General features: G+C 36.0%; 1 protein-coding gene across 10 annotated transcripts in view; it reads right to left on the reverse strand.

Annotated features, from left to right (window-relative positions):
* Positions 1-23,836, reverse strand: part of LOC106070382 (zwei Ig domain protein zig-8-like) — a 261,583-nt gene extending 237,747 nt beyond the window's left edge. For 5 of the 10 annotated variants that reach the window (XM_056031080.1, XM_056031074.1, XM_056031128.1 and 2 more), the window contains exon 1: positions 23,052-23,835. The gene's annotated coding sequence lies outside the window, so the exon portion shown is untranslated. Of the gene's footprint in view, positions 1-23,051 lie in introns of all 10 variants that reach the window. The other 5 variants (XM_056031109.1, XM_056031088.1, XM_056031096.1 and 2 more) reach the window with 5 other exon arrangements.
* Between the last annotated feature and the right edge of the window lie 3,940 nt (positions 23,837-27,776).

Raw genomic sequence — 27,776 nt, forward strand, 5'->3', positions numbered from 1 at the left:
GGTAACTGACATTGTTTGGAGAAAAGTAAAGGCGGTTGGTCATTATGCTGGCCACATGACACCCTCGTTATCCATAGGCCACAGAAATAGACGACCTTTACTTCATCTGCCCTATAGACCACAAAGTCTGAAAGGGGAACTTCACTTCTTCACACAGTAATTGCCTATAACGTTTTTCTTGTAAGGGTTCAACGACCTGTGTTTGAAACGAAGCACAAGGGGCATTCAAAAATGATGTGAATCAATCACGATTGTAGAGGAAGAAACCTGAAAACAGCAGAAAATAACCAATATTAGAATGGAAGAGCCTTGAGAACAGCAGAAAATAACCAATATTAGAATGGAAGAGCCTTGAGAACAGCAGAAAATAACCAATATTAGAATGGAAGAGCCTTGAGAACAGCAGAAAATAACCAATATTAGAATGGAAGAGCCTTGAGAACAGCAGAAAATAACCAATATTAGAATGGAAGAGCCTTGAGAACAGCAGAAAATAACCAATATTAGAATGGAAGAGCCTGGAGAACAGCAGAAAATAACCAATATTAGAATGGAAGAGCCTTGAGAACAGCAGGAAAAGGTTAGCAATGAAGAAAATGATCTACGAGAACACATCAGGAAACACATCAGAAAACAGAACATCGGAAATGAAAAATGTTTGAGCTAATGCAACTCTGAAATACTCCTCCATTTCATCAACACATTCTCAGATCTCACTCTATTATTGTGCTTAATACTTCACACACATACACAGACACCTTGTGCCATTTTCCTAATTATGACTTACATCTGTATCAGTCGCGCTGCGCCAGCTCCGTTTTTTTCCCAGTCCCCCCCCTTCTGTTTTCTTTATCAACTGTTGCATCTAGCATGTACTGCAAGCATTCTTTCATTGGGTTAGGTCGGAATGCGATGATGCGATATCAGGGCGCGCCCCTTCTCCCCGTGCTTCTAAGTTGATGGCGTGGATTTTTGTTTTTCCAGTCGTAAAGTTATTTAGCAGTAATTACCATAACTGACTAGCCGCGAAGTTCAACCGTATCAGATGTCAGCCTCGGTTTGGTGGGTTTAATAACCATGTCCAATATTGGTCTACCACCACCCCCTCCCCAAGGTACATCACCAGGCACACTCCCAGTGTAACCCCCAGGACTTCTACTGTAATCTAGTACACATAGGACATTCAATTGATCTGGAAATGGTTAACATTTAGTGTTCTCTTGAAATCTTAAAATCTTTTTTTGTTGTTCTTTGCCCTCGCATTGAAGCGCTGCCAAATGTAGAGCCCTTAAAGCTGTGAAAAAGTCGAATGAAGTTTCGACTGGATTGAATTGATAGAATAATCTCTACTCAAACAGAGGCTAGATTCGATTTTTTTTTTAAATATCATTTAGATTACCTTTTTTTTTTTCTTTGAAATTTTGGCTTATCAACTTCGTTTTTTTTTTTTTTTAATTTAGGGGGGATTTAAAGGGAGATTAGAAGAGAGCGGTTTGCAATGCCTTGTGAAATGTGAGATTGTAAGAGCAAGTGTCCAATAACTCGTCAAACTAATTAGTAGATTTCAACATTCCATTCCGTACACAGAAACATGATTGATGTTTTATACAACAGAACTGCCTACAAATCCTTGGAAACGAAGACAGTACCTTATTATAGGCAAGAGTAGCTTACATGTTGAATAAAATAGACATTGAAAGCTGATTGATACATTGATACCAGCTTTTCTTTTTTTTTTTTTTTTTTTTAGAACATTTTCTCGCTACTTCAGGAAATTCTTAGCCAGTGAAAGTCAAACTGTGGAATTTAACGTAACTATGTCAAATCTATTTGAGATTGCAACTCCCTCCTTACTCATCTATAGTTTTCAACTGGCACTCCCCCCCCCCGAACCTACCCCCAATATAAAAAAGAAAAGAATACCGACATTAGTCCACTGACATTATTTAGATATTTTTCATCATCAATGACGGATCGAGATTAAGATACTTTCTACATACGTCTGAGTGAATTCTAGCCTAAATATTCATAAAACCATTTGTCATTAAAACAATGAGAACTCAACTCTACAGTATTGACAAGGATTACTGGCTGAGGAAATAGTGCACATCTAAATAATCTTTCTGTTCACTTCTTACAAAACGTCGTTGACATTTCGGAAAACTAGGTCAGCAGGCGTGAATAGGGCACCATAATTCTCAATTTCAATGCATCTATTTCCTGACGAAAGACTTATCTTTGGCAGCACAGGGACAGGATTCGGCACCAACAAGTGAGTTGAAAGGTCGCACTTTGAAAGGATAATTTGAGTTTGAGTCTGTATCAAATAAGCAAATAATATTTATAATAAGATTGAATGCCATCTAGTTTAAACTTAATGCTGATATATTTCGGGAGTCACATGCCTGATTCCTACATCGCAACTAAAGAAAATAGCACCATTAATGGGCAGTTTTGAAAAGAAGCCATCAAGTCTGATAACGACAAGATAAAAATAAAAGCCAACGCCTGTCAAAAAAAAATATTCTACTTCCATAAATGTTATCAAATGTATTATCTCCAGACATGGTTCTATTTTACGTTCAGGTAATCAAGAAATTAAAAAATAAATTATTGAAATATAAAGAATGTCGTTTTAATTCTATTTAAGCCCTGAGACAAAAATAGTAATAAATTAATGTATAGAGTGCTGTTAACAAACAAAATGTAACCTCAACTTCAAGGCACTGTGATAACATTACAAACATAAACACGAGAGATATAATGACAAACTAATCTAAAAAAAGTTTTAAACAGATAGGTCTTAATGTTCTTCTGGACTGTAGTGAAGCATGTTGTCTGTCAGAGATCAATGGGGAGTGAGTCCCAAACCTTTGGTCGTGCACTGAAAAAGCCCGCAGACCATAGCGCAGGGCTATGTGAGGAACATATGAAGTGATCAGTTCGCTCCAGTACAAGGGAATTTGTTAAATTATAGATACACTGATGACAACGTGTGGCCACCTTGTAGTCGAGTCTCAGCCAATGGATCTTGGTTTTTTAGGACTATTCGTGCGGTGTTGTTCTGAATTCGCTGCTACTTGGCGATTTTGTCATCGGGTAAGCCTGCTAGTACGGCGTTATAGTAGTCAAGGCAGAAGAGTACGAATACCACAGCTAGCTTCGTTGTTGACTCCGTTGTTAAATATGGTTGCATCTGGCCTAATCTGGGCAGCTGCAGATAAAGACCTTGCAGAGACATTCAATAGAAAACAAGTTAGACTTACTGGGTTGTAAACTTACTAGGTTGTAGACTTACTGGGTTGTAGATTTACTGATTTATAGAGTTATAAATTTATAGACTTACTGGTTTGTAGACTTGCTGGTTTTGAAACTTATTAGGTTATAGACTTACTGCTTTATATAAAGTTGTCTAATCTACTTAGACTAATATATTTAAAGGTTAACTACTTCGAGTCTAGTATTCCAATATTGCAGTCCTAGTTGTAATCAATACATATCTATCAATACATATACCCTACCAGTAGCAAATAAATCGTGACAAGAGTTTCTGGGATATGAAACGGGTTTACAGACATACCATGAAATACATACTAGTGGAATAAAAAAACAACAAGATAGTTGATTTATCCTTGAAGGACTATGAAAATGCCAACCTCGTGACCAGAGTGTGTGGCTTACTGAACACTGTCTATTGGTAAAGGTATTTCTTACACTTGTGGAATCGACTTTTAACTCCACTTTCTCTTATAGTTCAATTTTTAAGAAAGTAGAGGAACCAGTTATTCCATTATTCTGTTTCGTAAGTTCACATATTTTTAAAGGTCACTTCTACTTTTGTTCAGTTACAAATTCATGATTTAAAAAAATCTTTGTGTCTCTAAATGTCGCCTAATTTTACAATGTCTACGGTAAAAAAAAATTCAACAATTTTTTTTTTTACATCTCTCCTAAATTTAAAATGTCTACAATACATTTTGAGACCTTGACATATTCAAAGCATGTAAGTCAAACAAAGCCATACGTGCAACAACAAAAACAAAAAACTTGCTAATGGAGCCATTTCTCTTTACAAAATTGTCACATCACACTTTCCAGAAACAGAGACATTATGCAGCTTTGTCTTGGCGAAATGAAATCTAGGTGACAAAGGGAGTTCGTGCTACACACAGACTCTTCGCCTGCCCTGGGGGGTCCTTCTTTCTCAGATATTACATCACATACAATCTGACGTCTAAATTAGAATGACATCTTCGACCGGAAAGTAATCAGTATAGCTTTGAGGCCTTTATAGTATAAACAGTCTCTAAAGAAAGTACAAAGAAAGATCTTTTGAGTTATTCTGTTATCTATGTAAACAATCCTTTACAGATCTACAAACTGCAGTTTTTACATCTATGGCTGTAGAATATGCCTGCTTTTTAAAAGTTGGTGGGTGCGCTTTAAAAAGTTCAAAAATAGCCATTGCACCTATTTCGAAGACTATCCACACAAGATGAAATCATTGTTTCAATACCACTTTTAGTTTTTCAGATCTAAATGTGACAAACATAAAGACATTCGTTCACACAGATTGGACAGAAAAGAGATGGGGGCCGCTTATAAAATTCCATCAAACTTGATTAGAAAAAAACAACATTTTTTTCATCTGCTAGAGCTTAAACTCTTTCGGTCACGTCTTCGACTGCAAGTGAAATCCATTTTAAAAAGTTGTGACATTGATTCTACACAAATATATTTCCTTCTGTTGCAGAGAAGAAGAAAAAAGCCAAAGAGATTTGGAGATGTCACCGAATGAAGGCGCGGACAAGTGTGAGACAACGTGCGAGGAAAGAAATCTTCACCAATGTCTCACCAATGTCTCACTGGTTGGATCAGAAGAGCTTCAAGTGAACCCGCTCAAGTTTTGTGAGACAGAAGAGAAAATACAATTTTTTTTTAGAGGGATTATGGTGACTGAATAATGAGCTCCTCGTAGCATTACAAATGGTTCAAGTCTGCGGACTTGCATAAGCTAATGTTACACTTCTCTTCTGTTTTTTTTTTCAACTTTGATAGGATTCATTGGAATACAATTGGGTTAATAAGCTAAACGTTACGTTTGTTCAGTTGTTGTTTTTTTTATACATTTGTGAACTCGAACTGAAACAAACAACAAGCGAGAGAGACAGAGACAGAGAGAGAGAGGAGAAAAAGAGGAGAGCGAGACGGAAGAGAAAAAGAGAGAAGAGGAGAGAAGAGGAAGAGACTGGATGTGGAAAATAAGATAGTAGTCCACTGGTCATTTTAGATGTCCGTTTTCTACCCGCAAGTGACCAATAAAAAGTCAAAGAAAAGGTTAAAAAAACACACACACACACACAAAATATAATAAGGGATTTTAGTAAAGTGAAAGTATTAAGTAGACCTTGTTTCAAACCATTGTTTGTAAAGTATTGAGTAGACCTTGTTTCAAACCATTGTTCGTAAAGTATTAAGTAGACCTTGTTTCAAACCATTGTTTGTAAAGTATTGAGTAGACCTTGTTTCAAACCATTGTTCGTAAAGTATTGAGTAGACCTTGTTTCAAACCATTGTTTGTAAAGTATTAAGTAGACCTTGTTTCAAACCATTGTTTGTAAAGTATTAAGTAGACCTTGTTTCAAACCATTGTTTGTAAAGTATTGAGTAGACCTTGTTTCAAACCATTGTTCGTAAAGTATTGAGTAGACCTTGTTTCAAACCATTGTTTGTAAAGTATTAAGTAGACCTTGTTTCAAACCATTGTTTGTAAAGTATTGAGTAGACCTTGTTTCAAACCATTGTTCGTAAAGTATTGAGTAGACCTTGTTTCAAACCATTGTTTGTAAAGTATTAAGTAGACCTTGTTTCAAACCATTGTTTGTAAAGTATTAAGTAGACCTTGTTTCAAACCATTGTTTGTAAAGTATTAAGTAGACCTTGTTTCAAACCATTGTTTGTAAAGTATTAAGTAGACCTTGTTTCAAACCATTGTTTGTAAAGTATTAAGTAGACCTTGTTTCAAACCATTGTTTGTAAAGTATTAAGTAGACCTTGTTTCAAACCATTGTTTGTAAAGTATTAAGTAGACCTTGTTTCAAACCATTGTTCGTAAAGTATTGAGTAGACCTTGTTTAAAACCATTGTTCGTAAAGTATTAAGTAGACCTTGTTTAAAACCATTGTTCGTAAAGTATTGAGTAGACCTTGTTTCAAACCATTGTTCGTAAAGTATTGAGTAGACCTTGTTTAAAACCATTGTTCGTAAAGTATTAAGTAGACCTTGTTTAAAACCATTGTTCGTAAAGTATTGAGTAGACCTTGTTTAAAACCATTGTTCGTAAAGTATTAAGTAGACCTTGTTTCAAACCATTGTTTGTAAAGTATTGAGTAGACCTTGTTTAAAACCATTGTTCGTAAAGTATTGAGTAGACCTTGTTCAAAACCATTGTTCGTAAAGTATTAAGTAGACCTTGTTTCAAACCATTGTTTGTAAAGTATTGAGTAGACCTTGTTTAAAACCATTGTTCGTAAAGTATTGAGTAGACCTTGTTTCAAACCATTGTTCGTAAAGTATTGAGTAGACCTTGTTTCAAACCATTGTTTGTAAAGTATTAAGTAGACCTTGTTTCAAACCATTGTTCGTAAAGTATTGAGTAGACCTTGTTTCAAACCATTGTTCGTAAAGTATTAAGTAGACCTTGTTTCAAACCATTGTTCGTAAAGTATTGAGTAGACCTTGTTTCAAACCATTGTTCGTAAAGTATTGAGTAGACCTTTTTTCAAACCATTGTTCGTAAAGTATTAAGTAGACCTTGTTTCAAACCATTGTTCGTAAAGTATTAAGTAGACCTTGTTTCAAACCATTGTTCGTAAAGTATTAAGTAGACCTTGTTTCAAACCATTGTTCGTAAAGTATTAAGTAGACCTTGTTTCAAACCATTGTTCGTAAAGTATTAAGTAGACCTTGTTTCAAACCATTGTTTGTAAAGTATTAAGTAGACCTTGTTTCAAACCATTGTTCGTAAAGTATTAAGTAGACCTTGTTTCAAACCATTGTTTGTAAAGTATTAAGTAGACCTTGTTTAAAACCATTGTTTGTAAAGTATTAAGTAGACCTTGTTTCAAACCATTGTTCGTAAAGTATTAAGTAGACCTTGTTTCAAACCATTGTTTGTAAAGTATTAAGTAGACCTTGTTTAAAACCATTGTTTGTAAAGTATTAAGTAGACCTTGTTTCAAATCATTGTTCGTAAAGTATTAAGTAGACCTTGTTTCAAACCATTGTTCGTAAAGTATTAAGTAGACCTTGTTTCAAACCATTGTTTGTAAAGTATTAAGTAGACCTTGTTTCAAACCATTGTTTGTAAAGTATTAAGTAGACCTTGTTTCAAACCATTGTTCGTAAAGTATTAAGTAGACCTTGTTTAAAACCATTGTTTGTAAAGTATTAAGTAGACCTTGTTTCAAACCATTGTTCGTAAAGTATTAAGTAGACCTTGTTTAAAACCATTGTTTGTAAAGTATTAAGTAGACCTTGTTTAAAACCATTGTTTGTAAAGTATTAAGTAGACCTTGTTTCAAACCATTGTTCGTAAAGTATTAAGTAGACCTTGTTTCAAACCATTGTTCGTAAAGTATTAAGTAGACCTTGTTTAAAACCATTGTTTGTAAAGTATTAAGTAGACCTTGTTTAAAACCATTGTTTGTAAAGTATTAAGTAGACCTTGTTTCAAACCATTGTTCGTAAAGTATTAAGTAGACCTTGTTTAAAACCATTGTTTGTAAAGTATTGAGTAGACCTTGTTTAAAAACATTGTTTGTAAAGTATTGAGTAGACCTTGTTTAAAACCATTGTTCGTAAAGTATTGAGTAGACCTTGTTTAAAACCATTGTTCGTAAAGTATTGAGTAGACCTTGTTTAAAACCATTGTTCGTAAATTATTGAGTAGACCTTGTTTAAAACCATTGTTCGTAAAGTATTGAGTAGACCTTGTTTAAAACCATTGTTCGTAAAGTATTGAGTAGACCTTGTTTAAAACCATTGTTCGTAAAGTATTGAGTAGACCTTGTTTAAAACCATTGTTCGTAAAGTATTGAGTAGACCTTGTTTAAAACCATTGTTCGTAAAGTATTGAGTAGACCTTGTTTAAAACCATTGTTCGTAAAGTATTGAGTAGACCTTGTTTAAAACCATTGTTCGTAAAGTATTAAGTAGACCTTGTTTCAAACCATTGTTTGTAAAGTATTGAGTAGACCTTGTTTAAAACCATTGTTCGTAAAGTATTGAGTAGACCTTGTTCAAAACCATTGTTCGTAAAGTATTAAGTAGACCTTGTTTCAAACCATTGTTTGTAAAGTATTGAGTAGACCTTGTTTAAAACCATTGTTCGTAAAGTATTGAGTAGACCTTGTTTCAAACCATTGTTCGTAAAGTATTGAGTAGACCTTGTTTCAAACCATTGTTTGTAAAGTATTAAGTAGACCTTGTTTCAAACCATTGTTCGTAAAGTATTGAGTAGACCTTGTTTCAAACCATTGTTCGTAAAGTATTAAGTAGACCTTGTTTCAAACCATTGTTCGTAAAGTATTGAGTAGACCTTGTTTCAAACCATTGTTCGTAAAGTATTGAGTAGACCTTTTTTCAAACCATTGTTCGTAAAGTATTAAGTAGACCTTGTTTCAAACCATTGTTCGTAAAGTATTAAGTAGACCTTGTTTCAAACCATTGTTCGTAAAGTATTAAGTAGACCTTGTTTCAAACCATTGTTCGTAAAGTATTAAGTAGACCTTGTTTCAAACCATTGTTCGTAAAGTATTAAGTAGACCTTGTTTCAAACCATTGTTTGTAAAGTATTAAGTAGACCTTGTTTCAAACCATTGTTCGTAAAGTATTAAGTAGACCTTGTTTCAAACCATTGTTTGTAAAGTATTAAGTAGACCTTGTTTAAAACCATTGTTTGTAAAGTATTAAGTAGACCTTGTTTCAAACCATTGTTCGTAAAGTATTAAGTAGACCTTGTTTCAAACCATTGTTTGTAAAGTATTAAGTAGACCTTGTTTAAAACCATTGTTTGTAAAGTATTAAGTAGACCTTGTTTCAAATCATTGTTCGTAAAGTATTAAGTAGACCTTGTTTCAAACCATTGTTCGTAAAGTATTAAGTAGACCTTGTTTCAAACCATTGTTTGTAAAGTATTAAGTAGACCTTGTTTCAAACCATTGTTTGTAAAGTATTAAGTAGACCTTGTTTCAAACCATTGTTCGTAAAGTATTAAGTAGACCTTGTTTAAAACCATTGTTTGTAAAGTATTAAGTAGACCTTGTTTCAAACCATTGTTCGTAAAGTATTAAGTAGACCTTGTTTAAAACCATTGTTTGTAAAGTATTAAGTAGACCTTGTTTAAAACCATTGTTTGTAAAGTATTAAGTAGACCTTGTTTCAAACCATTGTTCGTAAAGTATTAAGTAGACCTTGTTTCAAACCATTGTTCGTAAAGTATTAAGTAGACCTTGTTTAAAACCATTGTTTGTAAAGTATTAAGTAGACCTTGTTTAAAACCATTGTTTGTAAAGTATTAAGTAGACCTTGTTTCAAACCATTGTTCGTAAAGTATTAAGTAGACCTTGTTTAAAACCATTGTTTGTAAAGTATTGAGTAGACCTTGTTTAAAAACATTGTTTGTAAAGTATTGAGTAGACCTTGTTTAAAACCATTGTTCGTAAAGTATTGAGTAGACCTTGTTTAAAACCATTGTTCGTAAAGTATTGAGTAGACCTTGTTTAAAACCATTGTTCGTAAATTATTGAGTAGACCTTGTTTAAAACCATTGTTCGTAAAGTATTGAGTAGACCTTGTTTAAAACCATTGTTCGTAAAGTATTGAGTAGACCTTGTTTAAAACCATTGTTCGTAAAGTATTGAGTAGACCTTGTTTAAAACCATTGTTCGTAAAGTATTGAGTAGACCTTGTTTAAAACCATTGTTCGTAAAGTATTGAGTAGACCTTGTTTAAAACCATTGTTCGTAAAGTATTGAGTAGACCTTGTTTAAAACCATTGTTCGTAAAGTATTGAGTAGACCTTGTTTCAAACCATTGTTCGTAAAGTATTTAGTAGACCTTGTTTCAAACCATTGTTCGTAAAGTATTGAGTATTGAGACCTTGTTTAAAACCTAACTGAACGCTGTGATAATAGCACCTTTATATCGCAGACCAATAAAGATGCAAGTCTCAGTAAGTTTTTATTTGACCCATGACGGGATTTTGAGCTTATTCTCTTGTTGTTGTTTCTGTTGGTATTGTGTGACCTCCGTTGTCATCTGGTCAACATATGAACACGACTAATGTCAGAACATCTATACGGTCGGTTTGATAACCAGAGCACTCAGCGTTATCCTGGATGTTTCCGAGTCAAATCCTAGTTAAGCCCGGATTCTCGTTAGAGCCACGAGGGCGCCTTCAACTCATCTAATGCGTAGGGTCTACCCCAACATCAAGTGCTGGCAAGTAGCCTACATGGCGCTAGGGCGTTAGGCAAGAAGCCTACATGGCGCATAGTGAAACGAATGCGCAGTGACACACTAAATGCAGTAGCTCATTTTGTCCTACAGTTGGTCTACTATATATCTCTATTATCTGAACTAAACATATTTAACGATGTGGTATATCGACACTATACAGTGTTAATGTATACACAGTAATTAGATAAATATTCAAGTTTAGTTTAAGACGGCTAGATACGTGATACCACTTTGGTTGCAATTTCATATTTCATTTTTACAAAGCTTATATATCAACTCACTCTGTCTGGTAGAAAGTTGGTACACGCTATTTCTCCCACAACCAATTTCAGACCAAGTTGAAGTGTTGCAAAATTATTTCTTGTACATGACACAACAAGAATCAATAAAAAAAAAGGTTAAACAATTAGTTAATTAACTATTCGTAATTGTTTATTTTGTTGGTATCGAGCAAGGGAAAGAAATTGTAATGACTGATGAGGTGTATAAGTTGAATTAGTCCCCTTTAGAGTTCGAATTCAAGTAGAACAACCTTTTTTTTTTAACCATCACGGTAACTTTCATCCATATTCCAATATTTTCCCAACCACCATTTCCCAACTGGTCCAGATAAGTGCTAGGATCCTACCGTGTTGAGAAAGTGCTAGGATCCTACCGTGGTGAGAAAGTGATAGGATCCTACCGTAGTGAGAAAGTGCTAGGATCCTACCGTGGTGAGAAAGTGATAGGATCCTACCGTGGTGAGAAAGTGATAGGATCCTACCGTGGTGAGAAAGTGCTAGGATCCTACCGTGGTGAGAAAGTGATAGGATCCTACCGTGGTGAGAAAGTGCTAGGATCCTACCGTGGTGAGAAAGTGCTAGGATCCTACCGTGGTGAGAAAGTGATAGGATTCTACCGTGGTGAGAAAGTGCTAGGATCCTACCGTGGTGAGAAAGTGATAGGATCCTACCGTGGTGAGAAAGTGCTAGGATCCTACCGTGGTGAGAAAGTGGTAGGATCCTACCGTGGTGAGAAAGTGATAGGATCCTACCGTGGTGAGAAAGTGGTAGGATCCTACCGTGGTGAGAAAGTGGTAGGATCCTACCGTGGTGAGAAAGCTAAAAGCATGAAATAGCGCTAAACAAAAACAATTAGCTAAAATATTTCTAATCACACAGATTTATTATCGTAAGTCTAGAATAGATCTATCACACATTTAATTATATGGTTGATCCAAACTATTTGATACAACTACCCTTAATGCAAGCTATGTTTTTAAAAAAGTCTTTTTTATGTTTTTCTCATTTTTTTCTCCCTCTGTCTTTTTTCCCTCTCTCCCTGTCTCTCTGTCTCTCTTCCTGTGTCTCTATCTGTCTCTCTCCCTGTGTCTATCTGTCTCTCTTCCTGCTTGTCCCAGCTCCATGGGTTGAAAAGAATAAATAATTGCCCCTATTGTTTCCTCTTTCATCAGTTCTTCAGGCTAGTTTGTCATTATGTTCATCACATTAGAATGAGTCCATGGTCTTTCACTTTGTTGCTTGTTTAAAACATTACGGTTTCAAAGCTAATTTAATCATGATATTTGTTTACAAAGAACACACACACACACACACAAAACCCCCACCAATGGCATGCTTATGTGACAGTGCTATAAATTCACAGACTGAGAGTATGACTCTCATAAACATACTAGATTCATTCCACTTGCGCTGCTTCCAGAAAGATCTTGAAACTCACATGGCAAGAGAGACTGTGCTACACTGAGATCCTTGCGCGAACGGATCTTCCCAGCACCACAAACAACGACGCCGGCCCTGGCGTCATTTTCACCGGATGGAGGACAATCTCATCCCGAAAGTCTTCCTTTATGTGCTACTCGTGACTGACTCATGAAAAACTGGTTGTCCCCACCTCTGTTCATCATCATCATCATCATCTGTCCCTTGACTTTCGTCGTAAGGGTGCTGTGACAGTTCGCGTAATCAAATCACAGCAGCTGATTTTAGTAGGATATGAAGAGAGAGGCTGGTCCATTCTTATACATTGTCCAGCCAGATTGTCTTCGGACAACCTTTCTTCGTGCTCCCTCCACTGTACCTTGAAGGAAGACATTGGATAGTGAATCGTCTGACCAGACCAGTTCAGTTGTCGCCCCTTCACGCTAGTATGTTTTTCTTGTTATGTAAATATAATTAAATGGGACCTCAAAGCAGTGAATATTGATAATGACTAGTTGGAAGACAAAGCCCTTGACCGCACTATGTCCAGATCTACCACCAGAGCGAAAGTCAACGTAACCTGCGACATATTTGCACCGATTGTCTCTCAGAAATAGAGCTTCACAGTCACATGACGAAAAGTTCTACGAGATGAAATATAGTCGTTATGACTGAAGGAGGCCAACAATAAACAAAGGCAACAAATGCTATATCAATTTGTTTTTGTGTGTGTATATATAACTTTGATTGTGTGACATTACATAAGTGTGAGTGTGTGATATTAAACTCGAAGAATATAAAGCTATGTTTGTTTTGATTTTACGTATTTCGGATGTGGCTTTACAATTTCGCAAGCAATATTTTTTTTGTCAACAAAATTTTTAGTTAAAACATTTTTTTTTCGTTTAGTTTTTATTCATTGTAGAGGGAAGCTCACGAAGTGTGGGAGACAAAGTGTGGGATTGTCTTGTGGACATCAGTTGTATCTCCTTCAAGGATGTCTTGTGGACATCAGCTGTATCTCCTTAAGGATGTCTTGTGGACATCAGTTGTATCTCCTTCAAGGATATCTTGTGGACATCAGTTGTATCTCCTTTAAGGATGTCTTGTGGACATCAGTTGTATCTCCTTCAAGGATGTCTTGTGGACATCAGCTGTATCTCCTTTAAGGATGTCTTGTGGACATCAGTTGTATCTCCTTTAAGGATATCTTGTGGACATCAGTTGTATCTCCTTCAAGGATGTCTTAACCTAGCAATGTTGGTATGTAGCCATGGGAGATTTGTATCAGAATGGTACTTAACGTGGGAATTCACAGTTACATACGTGTCTTTATGAGTATGTGTCTATCAACGCGTGTATGTGTGAGTGTGTTGTATTTTGTGTGCATGAGTGGAAGCTTTGTGCGTTCCTGCACTCGTGCATGAGAAACGGAATAAATTAGTTGTGAGGGCTACGTGACAGTGTGGTAAATTGCGCCCACATTTAAGCCAACGCCAACGCGCCGCTATGACGAGGAGTCTTTATGAGTGGATGTGAATGGTATTCCATGTCGCACATGTCAGACCTAGGCCGGTGCTGAGTGTTTGCGCATGCGCACCGAGTGCACCTGGGCACAGGAAATAACAGACGATAAACACTCCCAATTCACCGACTCTCCTTTGACCAAACCCGAGGGAGCGGCTGGTGATGAATATTTCAATCAGAAGACATCAAAGATTGTCGCTCCAGTAGATGATGCCTGTAACTGATGTGTCCTCCCGTTCTAGCCATCAATAACCAATAGCAGACATCGATTGAGATGAAATGGTGTGAAAGCACTGGGAGTGTGTCCGAGCGTCTCTATACGTGTGAGTGTGTGGTGTGTGTGTGAGTGAGTGAAAAAGGAGAGATTAGTGTTAGGGTACATTTTGTGCAAGTGTGTTTGTTGGCAATGTGTGTGTGAGTGTGTTTGTGTATCTTGTGTGAGGAACGTAGCCCGGAAAAGGTTCTGCTAAAGCTTGTACATTGATTTCATCTTGCCACTCCACCCTCCCCTTTCACGTATCTTATGTGGGATGTGGTGGACTTTACCAGGGCTAGTTTCAAGGGACCGCTTGGACTTCAAATACCTTACAGATGAGGATCTATGTATTCAGGCGAAATATGCACTATATATTGAAAGATTGAAGGTTATACTAGGATAATAAAAAAGAATAAAATGTGGAGAAAGAAAAAGGGGAGAGGCATTGTGACAAGATTGTGACAAGATACTCTTTATCTTTTCTTTACTGATTCACATTGGTATCATTTTTTTTAATTCTTTAAAAAATAAATAAAAAACAGTTATCAAGCAACTGGTCAAGGAAAGTAAATACTATATAATAAGTAAATTAAAAAGTGGAAAAAGAAAAATAATATTTACTTCATGTTTACGATCATAATCCTTTTTTAGCCTTAACTAGAAATGAGACATGAGCACAGTAGTGTTACAACTGACCCAAGACATGTGATACACAGTAGATCACTGACAGTCCTGTTAAACAGTGATTCACTGTAGATCACTGACAGTCCTGTTAAACAGTGATTCACTGTAGATCACTGACAGTCCTGTTAAACAGTGATTCACTGTAGATCACTGACAGTCCTGTTAAACAGTGATTCACTGTAGATCACTGACAGTCCTGTTAAACAGTGATTCACTGTAGATCACTGACAGTCCTGTTAAACAGTGATTCACTGTAGATCACTGACAGTCCTGTTAAACAGTGATTCACTGTAGATCACTGACAGTCCTGTTAAACAGTGATTCACTGTAGATCACTGACAGTCCTGTTAAACAGTGATTCACTGTAGATCACTGACAGTCCTGTTAAACAGTGATTCACTGTAGATCACTGACAGTCCTGTTAAACAGTGATTCACTGTAGATCACTGACAGTCCTGTTAAACAGTGATACACTGTAGATCATTAACAGTCGTGTTAAACAGTGATTCACTGTAGATCACGGAAGTCCTGTTAAACAGTGATACACTGTAGATCATTAACAGTCCTGTTAAACAGTGATTCACTGTAGATCACTGACAGTCATGTAATACAGTGATGCCCAAAATACGGCCCGCGGGCCAGATCCGGCCCGCAACGTGGTTCCGTACGGCCCACCGAAACGTCGGCACGTTGAGCACTCTGATGGATTGGCACAATGACCTTGGTTTGAGCCGCAACTAAAAAGATTTTTAAACTACGCCTAGAAATTTGAGGATCGATGGGAATATTTACCAAAAAGAGACAAGAAAATGAGTCGTTGGCTAGCTACCTATAATTTTGCTCACATTTTAAGTAGAGGAATGAAACCGTTTCCGACAAAAAAAAATCATTCTGATATGCCATTAATTAATGTAAGTACAGTAAGTAGTAAGTATTAGATCAACAGTTTCTATTAAAAATCTTTCAGATCAGTTTCTTTCCATTTTTGTACCTTTTCGGTTGAATTAGGTTTGGTATCACTGATGTAGTACATTGCAGATCAACAGATGCAGATATTAGAAACTTCAAAATAAAATGATATTTAAGAACAATTGTATCATTCTTTCTTTAAGAATTTCCATTTTAGTTTATATATATATATATTATTACATTATATATACATACAGAGGCGAGTCAAGTTGGAAGACATTTTTCATGTTCTTTATCAACGCCATTATCTCTGCTTTGTGTGTTTAGTATTAGACCTCGCTATGATATTTGTCTCCCTTGGTCACGAATAGTTTCGAACATACAAAGTGAGGCCTCTCCAAGTGTATCCCCAGCGATCCTCACTTTCTCTCCGTTGAGGCAGCTGATAGATTAGAAGCGATGTTGTGATGCCGCACGAGAGCAACTCAAACAGGAACCTGGCCTGGCTGTGTATGACACTTGAGACTCCGTGATACTGATGGAGTCCAAATTCTTGGTATTAGCTTCCAGTTCAACTATCTACTGGCATAGTTCCGATCATATTTTCGAGAATAGGATAATGGTTCAGGGGGTGACATGCTTTCGTTCCGAAATGTGTGACATACCTCGAGTAGAGAGAGTATTTATTTGATGCTCTTCAAAAGTAGTGTGAGAGATTTGAGAACGAAGTGGGAAGGAGTTCTTATGAATGAACAAAGGATACAAACAATCCTGATACAAATAGGGATTTGTAACTTTCTATAGGAATTTTATTAAGAACATTGAGATGATGAACATATTAAGTCAAATGAAGAAATAATAACAATGAAGTCTGACACAGTAATAAAAATGGTCTACACCTTGCAAATGAGCGATAGAATATCAATAATTGTTTTTGTATGAAATCGTGTTTTTTTTTCATAACCATTTGAACTTTATATCAAACACATACATAGTCAGACAATATTTCATGTTATAATGCAACGAAGTGTAAACGCAGCTAACTGGTTGATTTTAAATTTTAATTAAACTATCCCCTAGTGTTTATATATGTAGGTGATAGTAGAGCTTACTTCAGATAATTAATTGACATGATGACTTTTTTCCTTCATCAATGGAACTCCCACACGTACAATAGGAGATTTTGGAAAGAAAACTTCAGCAGCCTTTTATCTTGCATGTTGCAAACCGATAGGGACATCCCTTTCCATAGGTCTCACCCCCTAGGAATGCACTTTTTACAAAGCTTATATCAACTCATTCTGTCTGGCTGTCTTCTTATCTTATATAATACAGACGTTACTTCAAAAAAGAAGATGATTACGTCCTAAACGTCATGCATTTAGTCATGCATATTAACCAATTTCCTAAATTCTTCCTCTTATCTTATTCATGGTAAACCAGTAACACTATTAAAAAACTATTTAAAAAATCAAACAAAGCATTAGGGTTTATTAAAAGAAGTTTCTATAAATCAAATAAGAACATAAAACTAAAATGTTATTTAACCTTGGTTAGGCCAATAATTATAGTTTCATCAATATGGGGATTCCATGACAGTTTTTCATTTATTATAATACCTAGGTATTTTGCGTTTTTAGTCCGTGTCTGTCTGGTAAAAGTTTGTGAAAAGTTTAATATTTCTCCCACACCCATTCTCGGGTCAAGTTGAAACTTTCCACTAATATTTATTGGTATAGACAAGACATACATAAAAAAATAGTAACCAATTAGTCAATTAACTACTGGTAATTAATTATTTTGTTTCATACCGACAAAGGAAATTAATCAGTCAGTATTCACATATGTGGCTAAATATGTAGGGTTTGATCCCATTATATAATTGTTCATATTATTTCTCCAACACCCATTTTCGAATCAAGTTGAAATTGTAAAAAATTATTCAGTATACCTAACAAAACATGAATCAGTCAAAAACATTAACCAATTAGTCATTTCATTTTTAATAATTAATTATTATATTTGATGTAGATTAAGGGAAATAACATCTACATTATTTAAAAGATATAGTTGTAAGTGCGGAGTTGTTTCACTTAGATAAGCTTTGTTTTAATAAATATTTTTGTAATATATTTTTCTTGTTTTTAACCTATAATTGAAGCAAATACCCATTCTTCGCATTGAAAAAGTGGATTTATGTTGTTTATTTTGACAGGAATATTTTCCCCACATTGAGCGGCCCACAACGTTTCTTCGTCATAACCACACAGATTTCGTCTCAATCGTTGTTCTCTGCATTCTATAATGGAATGTGGCGCATTTTAAAAATGTACTTTTCGGCCCCAGAATTCTAAAAGCTTATAGAAAAAAAAGATATGCATAATGATATTTCGTTGGTTTTTTATCAATTGTGGATATAAATCATAGAGAAGTAAGCATCAATATCGTCGTTATACACACTCAGTCTTTTCACCCAGTCAGTGACAGTAAACAACCAAAGACACACGTTCTTACAGCTATTTCCTAGTTTGGAAACAAATAAATGAAAAGAGAAAAAATACTTTAAAAAAAAAAAAAACAAAGTGTATGTAAAGGGAAGAAACTGCATTATATCTCCATACTGCATGGCTTGTCTTTTTTTATTTAAAAAAATAATGAATTACCACTAATTGATTAACTAATTGGTTAATTTTTGTATTGATTCATGTACTGTCATGGAATATGAATAATTGTATGAAATTTCAACTTTATCCAACAATAGGAAGTGGGAGAAAAAAACAAGTGCTTTATTCGTACTAGACAGACATGCAGAGTAAGTTAATAAAGGTTTGTAAACAAAAGTCCATTCTTTTTATAAATTTTTTTTTCGACCATCTTTACGTGGTATTAAAACTAGAAATAGACATTCAGATTCATACTTGTGCACATACAGTGGCGTACTTAGGGATTTGGAGGCCCGGGTAGCTTGACCTTTTCACATTCGACATCATGACATGAAATCATGGCGTAATATTTAATGCAAAAACAAATTTTTGACACTTATTTAGGGGACCCCTCAATTTAAACTCCCCTACCCCACCCTAGCAACGCCACTGTGCTGGAGATACAGATTTACTATCGCGTTTTTTTTTTTTGTGTTTTTTTTTACGGGCATGGGCTGCTATTTAGTGTTGCTTTTCTTTAAACTTTGTATTTCGCATTTGTGAAAACTTATTGGTATGAATTTCTCAAAGGAGATCGATTTCAGAACATTTACCTCTGGTCGCTCCCAACGCGTATAGTGCTTAAATGGTAAGTAGGACTAATAATATATTAATATTTTGTTTGTGGGAGAATTAGACGATTAGCTGTATTTACATTGAGATAGTCTATAGTACTCTACAGTATATAGTAGCTGTATTCCATGTATATCACTTTACATTGAGATAGTCTATAGTACTCTATAGTATATAGTAGCTGTATTCCATGTATATCACTTTACATTGAGATAGTCTATAGTACTCTATAGTATATAGTAGCTGTATTCCATGTATATCACTTTACATTGAGATAGTCTATAGTACTCTATAGTATATAGTAGCTGTATTCCATGTATATCACTTTACATTGAGATAGTCTATAGTACTCTACAGTATATAGTAGCTGTATTCCATGTATATCACTTTACATTGAGATAGTCTATAGTACTCTATAGTATATAGTAGCTGTATTCCATGTATATCACTTTACATTGAGATAGTCTATAGTACTCTACAGTATATAGTAGCTGTATTCCATGTATATCACTTTACATTGAGATAGTCTATAGTACTCTATAGTATATAGTAGCTGTATTCCATGTATATCACTTTACATTGAGATAGTCTATAGTACTCTATAGTATATAGTAGCTGTATTCCATGTATATCACTTTACATTGAGATAGTCTATAGTACTCTATAGTATATAGTAGCTGTATTCCATGTATATCACTTTACATTGAGATAGTCTATAGTACTCTATAGTATATAGTAGCTGTATTCCATGTATATCACTTTACATTGAGATAGTCTATAGTACTCTATAGTATATAGTAGCTGTATTCCATGTATATCACTTTACATTGAGATAGTCTATAGTACTCTATAGTATATAGTAGCTGTATTCCATGTATATCACTTTACATTGAGATAGTCTATAGTACTCTATAGTATATAGTATTAAAGATTAAGAAAAAAAAAACTTGTGTGAAATGCTCATGAAGACGAACGTGTTAATATATTCATGCGAACTTTGACTCGCGGGAAGAAAAAAAACCTGCAAATCCATCATTAATTCTGTCTAATAAGTCATTATACATCTACAAATGAGAGAGAAAGAGCCACTTCTCACAGTCTCGTATTGAATGAAGCTAGTTTTGTTTGTCTTGAAAGAAGGCAGCTCCATATGTTAGCTACACGGCCCTCCCCTCCTGTTCCAGTCCTGCCTAAACCCACACAGTCATCAGATGAGAGATCGGAGAGGGACTATTAAAGCCTCATCACTTGATAAAGTCTCAGCAGATGTCAGGAGCAGATACCAAGTATAACTTGCTACCACAGCTTCAAAGACGACATCGACATGCTGAGCATAAATCCCTGGGGTTGAATGAGTTTTTACTAAGAGAACTTTCTCGCCTATGAGCGGGTAAATTGTGCATACTCTTTTCAGTTAACATTTCTGTGAGGGCTAGAGACTATATTATCTAGCACCTAATATGGCCTGTACATTAACTTTTCAGTTAACATTTCTGTGAGGGCTAGAGACTATATTATCTAGCACCTGATATGGCCTGTACATTAACTTTTCAGTTAACATTTCTGTGAGGGCTAGAGACTAAATCATCTAATATGGCCTGTACATTAACTTTTTTTTTTTAAATGTTTAAACTGAAAAGATTAAACGTAACGCTATTCAAAATTCAACTTATAAAAAGGCATGCGAGACACTAGAGGATTTTGTTTATCTATATAACATTGTCCCAAGAGAATTTAAAAAGCAACCCCAACAACCAAAGGGATGCAATTGTTCATTTTTCTGTATTGCCAGACGGCTGAGACTTATTTGATGCTTTTTACTGGTATAGGGGCAAGAAAACGAAGATCTAGATTATAATTTTAACAAAATTTATGCAAATGCTATCCGGTTGTAATAAAGTTTTGCGTAAATAGACAGAAAATTTATTTTGCTAATAAATAATGGACATTGGTCACTCACTCCATGACGTGAACAGAATCGAATGACGCACTCGGACTTCGCAGACGACGTTGCACTACTCGGGTCTACAAATAAATGCATACAAGAAATGACGGAGAGCCTAGATAGAGAGGCACCCAAAATTGGATAGATAAAACTAAAATTGCAATAGTGGGTTATAAGGAGAAGGGTGCCCCCGTCTGACTTGGCGTGTCAGAGCTTGAAGAGTTGGACAAGTTCACGTACCTTGGCAGCATCTTAGCCTACCATGACGTAGCGTGTCGAATAGGAAAGGAAGGGAGCATTTTACAAAGGCTGCGGCCTATTTGGACAAGTCAAGCTATTGGACTAAAGACAAAAATACACCCTCCTACTTATACCCCCGACAGAATAAATTATGCATACCAAGAGTTGCGATGACATGGAGCCCAATACGAGGAAAGCTCAAACAGGGACTTCCTCTATAACTTCATGCCAAACTTTCATGGGGGACCTCAAAGCAGTGGACACCAGATGGGAAGAGGCTCAAGATATTGCCAGTGAAAGATCTTTGTGGAGACAGCTTGCCAGCCAATGCACCGAACAGCGCGGTTGGATTTAAGTCTAAGTAAGTCTTCCTACATGATTGACTTACAAACCATACCTAGAAGATAACTTAATTGTTTGTAATTAATAATAAATATGAAGAATAAAAATATTTGCAACCAAGATTTTTTTTTTCCGAGTTTGCCGATCGCCAAATGCCATTCCAGAAATAGGCTAGAAATAACTCAGAATCAAGACAACTTTCAAAATTGGATGATGTATTAGCAGCTACATAGATCTAGGTCAGTTACAAATTTGACAGACTGAAGGACAGACAGATAGACAGACGGATAGAAAAAAGAGCTCTCATTTATTATTTTAAAAAAATGGCCGACGACCTTTTTCTATTTCTGTAAATGTTCTTCTTCCCAGACTCTTTGAAGCTTTGGGGACTTGCCTTTTCGTCTATGTGGGTTGTACAGCCACACCAAATCTTTATCGTAAAACCCCGAGGCATTGGCCCGTTTGTCATACCTTGTCTTCATTTGGTCACTGTTGATCTTGATGTTTCTTCGGGCCAGAGCGTGAGTTTTCTTAATCTGTTTTGGAAGATTAGCGACATAGTCCGTTGAAGAAGCTGGCACATCCCATGAAACGCTTTAAAGACCAGCTTAGGCGCCAATTTGCCTTAGCTGACATAGAAGAGAGCACCTGGTTGTATGCGGCCTCAGAACAAGGCAGCTGGAGGTCACTCACAACGGCCGCGGGATACACATTTGAGACCAAAAGAAAATCCGCTGCCGAGGACAGACGCAGACGGCGAAAAGAAAATATTAATCGACCACCCGCGGACAAAGGTTATGCTTGCGCTGGTTGTGGCAAAATATGTAGGTCGCTGCGCAGCCACGGAAAACACTGTATTCCTCATTGATGTTCGGACTCGAAGACAAGCCTTAGTATATATCCAAAAAATTATGTTGATGATAAATAATTTTAATCAGATGGTAAGCCGAATTTTAACCTTAGAATGAATGCGGTCTATGTTCAACTTCGTCTATAGGCTGACCTCATTGTCTGTTTGTTAGACGTGTCATGTTGCTATAAGGGAATCAATTCTTTCAACAAATGACGTCAATTTTTAAGACGGCCATGTTGACCTCGGTGCATGACACTCTTGATGTTATATTAACGAACGTTTTATTGGCCTATTTATTTTTAAAACCAAACTGACTTTCTGGACTTGCGTCACCCAAATTAAGTATAATCAATTAATAAACGCCTGTCAGTTCCCTTAGTATTGTCATGCGCTGGCAATGACATGTGTCATTCTGTTGACATTGAGATGATTACGTGGTTCGCGTGAAGGTTTTACGAAGGAATCAATATCCTGCCAATATCAAGTGTACAGACTTAATAATAGTTAGACCTATGCATATAACTTAAGTACGTACATAGCTACAATAGCTAGACCTACGTATATAACATAAGTGCGTACATAGCTATAATAGCTAGACCTACGCATATAACTTAAGTACGTACATGGCTACAATAGCTAGACCTATGTATATAACTTCAGTACTGACATAGCTATAATAGCTAGACCTACGTATATAACTTAAGTACGTACATAGCTACAATAGCTAGGCCTATGTATATAACTTCAGTACTGACATAGCTATAATAGCTAGGCCAATGTTTATAACTAAAGTACTTACATAGCTATAGTTCCTCATCGCTGTCCTTGTTTTTACTCCAGGACTAGCCAAGGAAAAACACGCACACACGCACAAGAAAACACTACTGCACAAAAAAATCACCTGAGAGTTGTAATGTTTGGTCACTGGCCACTAATCAATGCTAACCTCTTTCGTCCGGTCCCGTTGACCCTGTCTACCCGCAAAACTTAATTTCCCCGACACGAATGAGATATTCGCCACGTGCGGGAGGCCGGTTTGGAAGTAGTTTGAAATAAAAGGGCTGAAGGATGCGGGGAGAGGGTGGTATCAATATTTTTTTTTTCTCTGTGGTGGATTTTTTTTTTCAGAGAAAATGACTATGACCATGGGGACATTGTCAGACTGACAACACTGGCTCGGAATTTGAGAATCTTGTCTCGGTATTTTGTTACACTCAATCACTTGGACCTATTGCACAACTAAATGAGATATCACACAATGCGCAACTAAGGACCAAAATAACTGAGCCACGTTTGATTACTTCACTTTAGATATAAGACTATACCGTCAACATTAGGGTGTCTTAAAAACTAGCACACATTACACAGAGCACATCACAAACGTACTTCCAAATTGTCAAGAATGGAACACAAACAAAACATAGAACATGGTGTAAAAAAAACAACCCAAGATCTGGACGTCACATTGCCCAGTGAATAGCGTACTCATCCTTTAAGCTCACCACATTTCTCTCACTCATAGCTCACGTTGACTCTCTCTCACTCAATGTCAGTCCCCCTCCCCACCACGTAACACCACTCTCTCTTCTCTTACCCGGTACCCTGAACACTTGCCTGATCCCTGGCTCTCACTTGCTCACTTTCGCCCACCGCGCGCGATCCGCGAGTTTCTCGCTTCCCCCCCCTTCCCATCCTTATTTTTTTCATCCAATCTCTCTTTTCCCCCCTACCCCCCACCCGGTGTTTTCCTCGGGGTCCTGGTAGCGTAACACAAGTACTTCTCGTGCCTTCAATTTGTTTGACTGGGAGACCCAAGGAAATAATGGAGCCTCTGAGATATTGAATCTGCGAAGTGAGCCCTACTTCTTGTCATCCTAGCGTTGCAATAATCAGAAGCTTCTACTTTAATCCACGTCTGACTATCTCAATAAAACGTCTTACAAACATTTTTTTTAAAGTAAAAATCTGATGTTGTTTATTTGTTTAATGTCGATGAATTGGGTAGTCTAATAAAATCGTATGTAATATTTAGTTTGTATTGTAATTCCTTCATCAAGAAACATAATACCGTTTTGTTGAATAGTATAAACCTTATTTCAACTCTGTTCTTTGTTTCCAACACCCATTCACGGATCAAGTTGAAACGTAACACAAGTATTCATTGTCAATGACAATACATTCATTAATTTAAAAAAATAATCAATTATTCATTTAATTATTGGTAATTCATTATTTTGTTTGATTTCGACTAAGGAAATTAACTCTTCAGTATTCAGAGATATGACTAAATATTGTGTCCCCCCAAAGGGAATTGTACATGTTTCTTGTTCTCCCACTTCCCAGTCTCGGATCAAGCTGAAATGTGGCACAATTATTCATAGATCATGACGATACACAAATCGATAAAAAAAAATAGACAATTAATTAATCAATCAGTAATCAAAAAAAAAAAATTTTGTTTTATATAAAAAGGTAGCTTTTTCCTGCAGTATTGCAGTATGTTAGTGATTTTGCGGTTCTTCCCCTTAGATAATCTTGGTTTTAAGAATTATTTTGTTAGTAATCCAGTAGGCTCAGTATTGGGATCGTGATACAGCTCTCAATGAAGACTATAGTGAAGAGAAAGAGCTCTGTAATATCATTATTATGATTATCTTTTTTTAAACTTCGCTCTAATGCCCTCTCCTCTTGTTGTTCTTCTTTTTACAAAATTTATATCAACTCTTTTTCTGTCTGTCTGTCTGTCTGTTTGACTGGTAAAAAGTTTGTGCACTTTATTACTCTGACACCCAATCTCGGATCAACCTGAAATTTTGCACAATTATTTCTTTTACATAACAACACAAGGATCATTTTATCATTTTAAAAAAAATTAATTAACCAATCGGTTAATTAACTTTTAGTAATTTATTATTATGCTTGGTATCTCGAACAAGGGAAAAAACTTGTACTTGACTAAATGGTGGTATAAGCTGAATTAGTCCTCTTTATAGGTCGCCATTCTAAATTGAAACATAAAATATAAAAACTATACAATCTTCTCTACTCACAAGTAGCTCACAAGCAGAGTGGTTAGCGTTTCGGCTCAAGGAGGCGCTAGGCACGTGTTTCAGACCGTTCGCCCCCTTTTTTTGTGTGTAAATGCTTATAATAAACAATTACGGTAAAACCACCCATATATATATATATATGGAATATCCAGACTGGTCCGGATAAGTGACAGGATCATAGCGTATTGAGAAATCTAAAAATATGAAAAAAAGCTAAAAAAAAAACAAAAAAAACAATTAATAAAAATATTATTAATTGCACAGATGTATTGTTCTTGGTCTAGATCAAAACTTATCTAATTGCACGACTGATTCAAATGAATTGATAAAATTACTCTTCGGATAAGATTTGGTTATGCTTGCCCTGGATGTGGCAAAATATATAGGTTACAGCTGAAGCTTCGTAGCCAAAGAAATGCTGCATTCCTCATTTATCTTCAGACTCGAAGACAAGCCTTATTATTATTATTACCTTCACCTATCTCTTAGCCTGTTCGACCCTCTGGGATAACAATTTATCTCTATTTCTGTCTTTTGCCATAACTAGAAACTCAACGACAGGCCTGTCTATTCTCAAGTCTTCTTTTGGCATTGTTCTTACAGAAAAGTATTTTTTGAAAGTATTTAACAATAATAATAATAGTAATCTTATTATCCATGAGGAAATTTGTCTTACATTTACAAAATAAAAAAAAGACAAGATTACAAAGACAGGTTGTGTGGAAACACAAACTCAAAATCGGCCCCCGAAGTGGTCCAACCAGGCAGGCTTTAATATTTTCAGAAAGAACATCCAAATGAAATTATATCAAAGATAAATGAGAGATAAGAATGGAGAAAGAAGGTTGACAGATCTTGTGTAGTGCCCCAATGGTACAGCAGATCAAAGTATAGGTGCAAGTGAATGCAAAGTTAGATGTGAACCTGGCCTAACTAGTTCCCCTTTCAGACCTTGTGGTCTGTAGGGCAGATGATGTAAAGTTCATCTGTTTTTGTGGCCTACGGTTAACGAGGGTGTCATGTAGCCAGCACAACGACCAACCGCCTTTACTTTTCCCCAACTAATATCAGGTACCCATTGGAGCTGGGTGGACTCAGAGGCGCCTAAGGATTCCAAAGTTGAAAATCCCAGTCTTCACCAGGATTCGAACTCGGGGCCCCCGGTTCGGAAGCCAAGCGCTTTACCGCTCAGCTACCGCGCCTCTCCTGGCCTAACTGAAGTCTTATAATAGATGTAATTGTTTTGAAAAGGCTCAATCTCTTAGTCGAATGCACATAAAAAAAAAACTTTTCCGTAGATATAAATTGGTTACGAAAATGATGTTTACAAGATTACTATTCGTTTTAACTTAGGTCTAACGTATAATGCATACTAATTAGCTTTTTCTCTTTAAAAAACTGCTTGCATAACTGATTTAAAAAATTAGATTTTTTCGCTTTCAGAAAAAAAAAGTAGCCGTTGCATCAGAACTTTGAATGGTCTAAAATATTGTGATGTCGGATTTTCAATATCTTTTCTAGTTTACGAGATCTAAACGGGACAGACGGACAGGCGGGCAGACATTTCGCACAAAACTAATAGCGTCTTTTCCCCTTTCGGGGGCCGCTAAAAAAACAAAACAACAACGATATTATAACTATAGAAAACCAAAATATACATTCACACCAGACTCACTCAAAAGTTACATGTGAAATGTTTATATTAGATAGTTGAATTGAGTTTAATGATTGAATTGCCAGGGGAACAAAATGATAATCATGATGATATTGGTAAATTCATTTTTTTTTCCAAACATACATTAGAAGTTCATTAACTTATAGCAGCGAGGTGCCATTCTAGTTAAAAGAAAAAAAATGTCATAACTATTGTTAGGCGCAGATTATTTAAAAGGAGGTAACGCTCTCAAATAACGACATCTCAACTAACCCAGAGGGCAAAAGGCCAACACTATACGTCAGTCGACGCTGATAGCCAAAGTCCAACAAGAAGTTTACTAATAACGAAGGGAGCCGTCGAACGTTGTCAAGCTACATCTCTATGTTCATAACAACCTGCCACAGCCGTGAAAAGTATTTGTAGTAGCCACGGGTAATACCGCATTCCTTCGGACTCGAAGACAAGTCTTTTTTTTTTTTTCTAGAACTCTAGTCTTGTTTTTACGAGTCGCCAGATCCACCTGCGACATGGTTCCATCCGGCCAGGCAAAAGGTCGGGACAAAATGTAGAAATCCCCCTTCCAAATAAACAAACAAAAAAAAAAAGGTTAAAAAAATGTATGTTTACCTACGCTTGGTCCCTCACTTTATCTCTGATGGATTGGTATCATGATCTTTAACATTGGTCTGTTTATGAAATTGGAGTCTGAATCTACCAGTAAAAATGAACATATCTTTACGTTAATGTTTAACATGATAATAAACTAACATATTTTTATACAAAAAAAAGTGTGGCTGTTTAATAAAACAGCATAAAA

This window comes from Biomphalaria glabrata, chromosome 1, assembly GCF_947242115.1.
Source record: "Biomphalaria glabrata chromosome 1, xgBioGlab47.1, whole genome shotgun sequence".
NCBI classification, from domain to species: Eukaryota; Metazoa; Mollusca; class Gastropoda; family Planorbidae; genus Biomphalaria; species Biomphalaria glabrata.